Raw genomic sequence first — 6,410 nt, 5'->3', positions numbered from 1 at the left:
TTGTTTTGGGTCTTGTGGGGGTTTGTTTTGAGATGCAACTCTGAAGCCACATCCACAGGGTTGGTTTCCTATTCCCAGCAGAGTTTCTCTGAAACCACCATGGGTCTGCCTCCCTGGGAGCAGCAGGAATCAGCCCCTTCCTTGCCAAACCCTGGAGAGAAGGTCCAGTCCTCAGGAACCCTTGGGAACCCAGCACAGCCTCAGCAGGGCCACCAGCAACAAGCATCTGGCAAGCACAGCCAGAAACCAGGGACCTTGAGGAAACACCTGGCTTCAACATCTTGTGGTACCCACGTCCTGCGGACCAGGGGTGACGGATCTCTCACATCCATGTGCAATCCTCTAACAACTGGGGTTTTTTGAGTGAAAGTTAACAACATTCACTCAACCCTTCTCCAGAGGTCGTGTTCCCTAAATTTCATGTTGATCTTCTTGGTGTCATCCAGATTTGCCACATTTTGTGCTTCCTTAGTGATGGTGTCCATACCTGCAAACAGCTGAAACTCTATCAATGAGCAGGAATCCAATTAATGGAACATTTTACATCCAGTGCCTTGCTGATACACACTTTCTTTCTGGCAACATTAGCCAATATCAACTGATATTCCAGCTGAGACCTTTCTGGTAGTGCTACTTGCTCAGCCGTTCCCTTTTTTCTCTCTGCACATCTGGTTCTAGGGTGACAGCAATTACTGCATTGTAAATTTGTCTGGGCTGAAGCACATCACACTGATTTCAGTCCATTTTTCAAAATTTTATGATCATTTGGAATTGTAATCCTTTGAAGGACTCCCTTGGCAGTGCTTGGCAATGCCCAAAAACCTGTTAATAGATAGATATTCTCTTCCCACATCCAGATGATATGGGATACAGTAAAACCCAGGAGAGGTATTAAAATGACCCCTCTTCTTGACTGGGAACCACAAAGCCTGTTTACTAAGTAATTGTGTGCCTTTTGTGATTCTTGTCTTGCTCCTTGCTTCTCAGTTTGCCAGTGAGACTGTCACACGGTGAAATGATGAAAGGTTTTTGTGCTGTTGTTTCAGCTGTTGTCTGTTAGAGCAGAGAATTATGCCTATTATTACCTTAATTTCTTCTTCCCCAGTAGAGAACAGGGACTATGTTGACCCTTCACTTCAACTCTCCTATTTTCTCTCCTGTGCTGGCAAGTTAATTGCACAATCACTGAACTGGGTACTTTTTAGGGTACTGAAACAGGGCTAGCTGATTCAAAACTCCCTTTTTACATGCAGGTGTTATTTTTCCCCCTTTACAGTGCTCTCCTTGTCCAGAGGCAGCCCTGCTAGCTGTCCCCTCCTTGCCATGGTGCAGGAGTCAGCTCTGCTCCTCGTTCCCGCCTGCTGCCACCACCTGTTCTTGCACAGCCTGAAGCCCCAAGGGGTACATGCACCACCCAGGAGCCCCCAAATGGCAGAATACTTCTAGGGGATACCTGTAGGGAAGAGAAGGGTGTCCCCTCATTTTCCATAGGGCTTGCCTCTGCACCTGCATTTAAATGTGTGTGCAAGCACTGTAGCGAGCTGGAACAGCTCCATTGCTGCTGAATGCTGAATTATGCTGCAAATTCTCAGCCCTATTTCTAAGTTCTTTTCTGTTGCATACCTAAATCACAGAATCACTGAGTTGGAAAAGACTTCCAAGATCATCTAATCCAGTCCAGCCCTAACACCTCAACTAGACCATGGCACCGAGTGCCACATCCAGTCTTTCTTTAAACACATCCAGAGATGGTGACACCACCACCTTCCTGGGCAAACTATTCCAGTACTTTATCACTCTTTCTGTAAAAAACTTTTTTCTAATATCAAACATATATTTGCCTTGGCACAGCTTGAGACTGTATCCTATCATTCTGTCAGTTGTTCCCTGGAGAAAGAGACCAACCCCCACCTGGCTACAAACACCTTTCAAGATGTTGTAGAGTGATAAGATCACCTCTGAGTCACCTTAAATGCAAACCTTGATATCATATCTGAGGAATAACACAATAATTGCATTCCACCTTCCTTGCCATTGCTTTTACACAAGAGAAAAAATAAGCTGTAAGATGAATTAGTACAAAGCCACACTTTGAAAAGCTGTGTTGGAACACTGAGGAGTCACTGAGCCTCAAGAACATCAAACCTGCATAGATGGATTTGCTCCCATTGAGAAGACATGGGAGACAATAGATTAATAGAATCATAAAATCCTAGAATATCCTGAATTGGAAGGGATTCACAAGGATCATCAAAGTCCAACTCCTGGCCCTGTGCAGGACAGCTCCAAGGCTCACATCATGTGCCTGAGAGTGTTATCCAGGTTCCTTCTTGAACTCTGACAGACTTGGTACTGTGATCACTTCCCTGGAGAGCTTGTTCTGGTGCCCAACCAACCTCTGGGCTAACAGAGACTTGATTGTGTCAGCCTTATTAGCACAGCAGGCTTTCTGCAGATTGGCCAGGCTCTTAGCTGGGAGTGATTTATATAGCCAGAGTTGGTGGTGGCCATCCATGCTTGGGTGAGGAGCATTTCTTGTGGTGGACCTTCAATCTGGTCTGGAAAGCTGATGAGAGCATGAAGACAGTTATACCACAGCAAAAAGGGAACAATAAACAGCTGAGAAAGGGAACTCCCTCGAGCCTTTTCAGGAAATTCAAACCTCCAAGGCAGCAAGACAGCAGCCATGGGTTTGGGTGATGGAAGAGCAGCTGAGGGTTTAAACCATGTCTCAGGTTTGAGATCCATTGTTGTGTGCGATGGCAGCCAGCCTGCTTGGCAGGAGCAAAGGGCTGTGTCAGTTTGCCACTGCCACAGCACAAAGGCTGCCTGTAACCTGACATGCTGACACAGGCTCCTTCTCCTCCCGTGTTCCAGCTCTCCCCTCCACCCCTCCCGTCTGCAGCGGGAGCTGCGGCTCCCAGCTCCTACCTGGCGCTCCCAGTCCTGTCCCAAGGGAACGAGTTGTCTGACATCTGCTGAAAGAGCTGCCCACCGATGTTCGTCTGTACTCTGGCTCTATCAAGGCAGTTTTCTGCCTCACCACTCATGTTGTTGGCTGAGCTGTGCTATGAATCTGGGACTGCAATAACAGAGAATTGCAGTTAGACATGCCTCAATAAAACCCTCTATGTTGTGTATTGGGCACCACGCACCCTTAAAATGGCTTAAAATGCCATTATCAGGACAAATTTTCCACACAGAAGCGCTGTTTAAGTTCTCTGTAACACTTTTGTCATTCTGCCTAGTGCATAAAAGACGGCCAGAAGCTTTACTCAGTGGCCACTTTGTGGAAAAGAGCTCCAGGGGCTGCCGGGATTGCCTGTCCTGGAGCATCCCCAGGATGCGAGCTGCCGGGGCAGAGCCGCCTCACCGCCTGCACAAGGCTGCGGCCCCGCTCCGCCGTTCCTCTGCCCTTTGCCAAAGAGCAGCTCGCTTCAGTTAAATACCTGGCAAATCCTTGCTCTGAGGACTCCCGTAAAGTGGCTTTGTGGAGGCAGCGAACAGCCCAGCGGTGGCTTCAGCCCCTCCGCACATCTCCCTGCAGAAGTGCCTGGAGAGGGGCCGTGCTGCCCCGGCTGCACCTGGGCATCGCTGGGGGGCAATCCCCCATCCTCTTCCTCGTGCTTCGAACTGGGGGCTGGGCAAATAGTCCTTTTAATCCCCCGAGCAGCCTTTTTCCCACATGACTAACTCTTCTGAATGCGTGACATCCGCCTTGTGTCAGATGAAAGCCCTCCCGCCAGAGCTGGCACTGCGATGCTGGCACCCTGGCTCCCCGGCTCCCCGGCTCCCCGGCTCCCCGGCCCCCTGGCCCCCTGGCCCCCCGGCCCCCTGGCTCCCCGGCTCCCTGGCTCCCCGGCTCCCCGGCTCCCTGGCCCCGCAGCTGCGAGCTTCAGCCCGTGCAGCAGGGGCTTTGCCCGCGCTGGGACACATCCCTGTCGACAGGAGGAGGCTTTCGTGAGACCCTCGTGTCCGCTCTCTCGGGAGAGCCGGAGCTGTGTGACAGCGAGGAGAGCGGGCATCTCTCCCCTGCTGGCAGGCACGGCCTGTCCAGCTCGACATCTGAGCCACCAAAGGCACGTACCAGCACAAAGTGTCAGCTCGAGCTTCGGCAATTTGGGCCGAGCTGGCTCTTCCTCTGCAGAAACGAGAAAGGGCAGATAAGTGGCTGTCCGGATTAATTCCCAACAGGAATGGAAGTAAAGGCAGCAAATACAGAGCACAGAGCCTCCCCACCTGCTGTGCCGCACTCAGGAGCGCTGTCTCTGAGGGGAAGAAGCCAGAGGAGGTTTCCTGAGGTTTTTAGCAGGAGGTGCTGCTAACTGATAGAGAGCACCCACCTCCTGCCGCTGGTTCCACTGCCCAGTGACCGCCCAGAGCACCGAGGGCTTTGCACTCCACTGGTCTGAGCCTGGGACCAATGCCTTGGACAACTAATCCATATCTGTCCATAACCTCCTGTCCCAAGACAGGCTGAGTTTGCTCTGTTTTTCTTTTTCAGACCTAAAAAAAGCTGTCACCTCCACACAGCTCCATTGCACTCCGAGGTTGCCACAGGCTGAAGGCTGTTTCCCAAGTCAGAGTGCTGAGCACTGACAAGGGGACAGTGCCCTGTGCACAGGGGCCAGCCTCAGATCTGAGGACATCAGGAGCTGTGTAAAGATGCTGCCAGTTTCCTGAAGCATCAGGAAACCAAAGTGTTTTTGCAAAGTTTAGAAGAAAGTTTAGGAGCTGAATGATTTTTAGGAAGACAAGTGTACAAACTGGCAGGTTAAATTTAGATATCATAAAGTGCAACTTTGAAGGCTACAGTAAAAATCAAAACCATAGGCTATAAAGGTTTATACATGCAACCACTCATGGGACATAATATTCTGCATCCCTTACACCTTTCCCTTTACAAAAAACACCTTGCCCCAACAATGAAGGGAAAGGAATTGACCCTCTGAAACACGGCTTTGCATCCAGGCAACATGTGTTTCTCACTTCAGTTTCACTAAGCGAGTGGTCCCAGTTCATTTTACAGTGACCATGTGTTCATACATCAGCACCTGCAAAGTTGTTTAGATACAATATCATCAAGAACGTTAGTCCAAAGTCTAAAATTCCTGTTGGTCCACAACTGATAAAAGCTACATACTGTACTTTGTAGTGATTATAACTCAAATTACAGAAGAAAAGCAAAGGTGATAGAGAAATAATGCAAGAGCACTCTTGCAGTTTCTCCAAAATAAAAGGCTTTCCATTTAGCCATTGCTGTAGCTAGCAAATGCTTTGACAGCTTCAAATTGCCACCTCTAAGGGAAAGGGAAACATGGTAGGAAGGAATAGGACAGACTAACAAAATCAAACTTTGCTTTTTGATCTTAGGTCAAATTCAGTTCCTACTGAACATACTTACTTTACTCAGAACAAAGCTGGATCTGGGCTATATGGGTAAAAGTACTCTGGACTGATACAAACATCAATGCAGACACAAAATAGCCAGTTAAAACACAAGTCTTTTATGCAAAGTGCATCCACAATGTTTAATGTATTCACAAAACTGAACATACTGACACATTTGTGCTGGCAAGAGTGAACCACTCATCACTGCTGATGTACTTTATTTAGTTTTATGTGGTTTGAAAATCAGCAAGTTCAGTCTGTCAAATTAAGCATATCTAACTGTGCAAATTTTTCATTAGCAATTGTCTGTTTGTGTAGGAAGCTGTGGTATCACTCCATTGCACACATCCCTTCTTGCATGCCACATTAAAAGGAAACAAAAACCATGAGAGGCCAAAAGGAGCTGCTCATAGAAAGCCAAGCACAGATTGCTCACCACTAATAGATCGTGGACAGTTGGTCAATGCATTTTCTATAAAAGCTTGATGTATTTAAAGCAGCTCATTTCATGAGTCACAGGTTACTGCTCTGATGAACTGATCAAATTTCTGAGGGCATCTGAGCCATGATTTAAGAGTATCTAGAATCACAGACTCCCACTTTTCACTGTGTTGTTTCACGTCTTTGTTGCACTTCTTCCCTGAGCTTGAAAGTAATTTCTTTTGTTTTCCCAAATGTGGGAGCTTACTCATGAAAAACTCTTTCTGTCAAGATGTGATAACTCTCCTTTCTTGGTCAAAACTGGCACCCAGTTCTTGAAAGAAATTATCAAACCAAAAGCTCTTGTGCTAATACAGTGATTTGTATTAATTTGGGAATTATTTTGTACTCACAGTGATGAAGGAAAAGGCCTTGAATCCTGCCCTGAGGCTTCTTGAGCCCACTTCACCCATCTCTTTTGTGAACAACAGCAGAAACAATGGACTGAGTTCCCTCAAAATGTAGAATAAAGATGCTACTTTATGACAGCTCAGCCAGGAAAGAGTTCTCCATGAAGATCAGAATGACAGAAGCAAATG

This window comes from Cyanistes caeruleus, chromosome 3 (assembly GCF_971803275.1).
Source record: "Cyanistes caeruleus chromosome 3, bCyaCae1.hap1.1, whole genome shotgun sequence".
In the NCBI taxonomy this organism is placed as follows: domain Eukaryota; kingdom Metazoa; phylum Chordata; class Aves; order Passeriformes; family Paridae; genus Cyanistes; species Cyanistes caeruleus.
Note: the sequence above shows the minus strand (reverse complement) of the source record.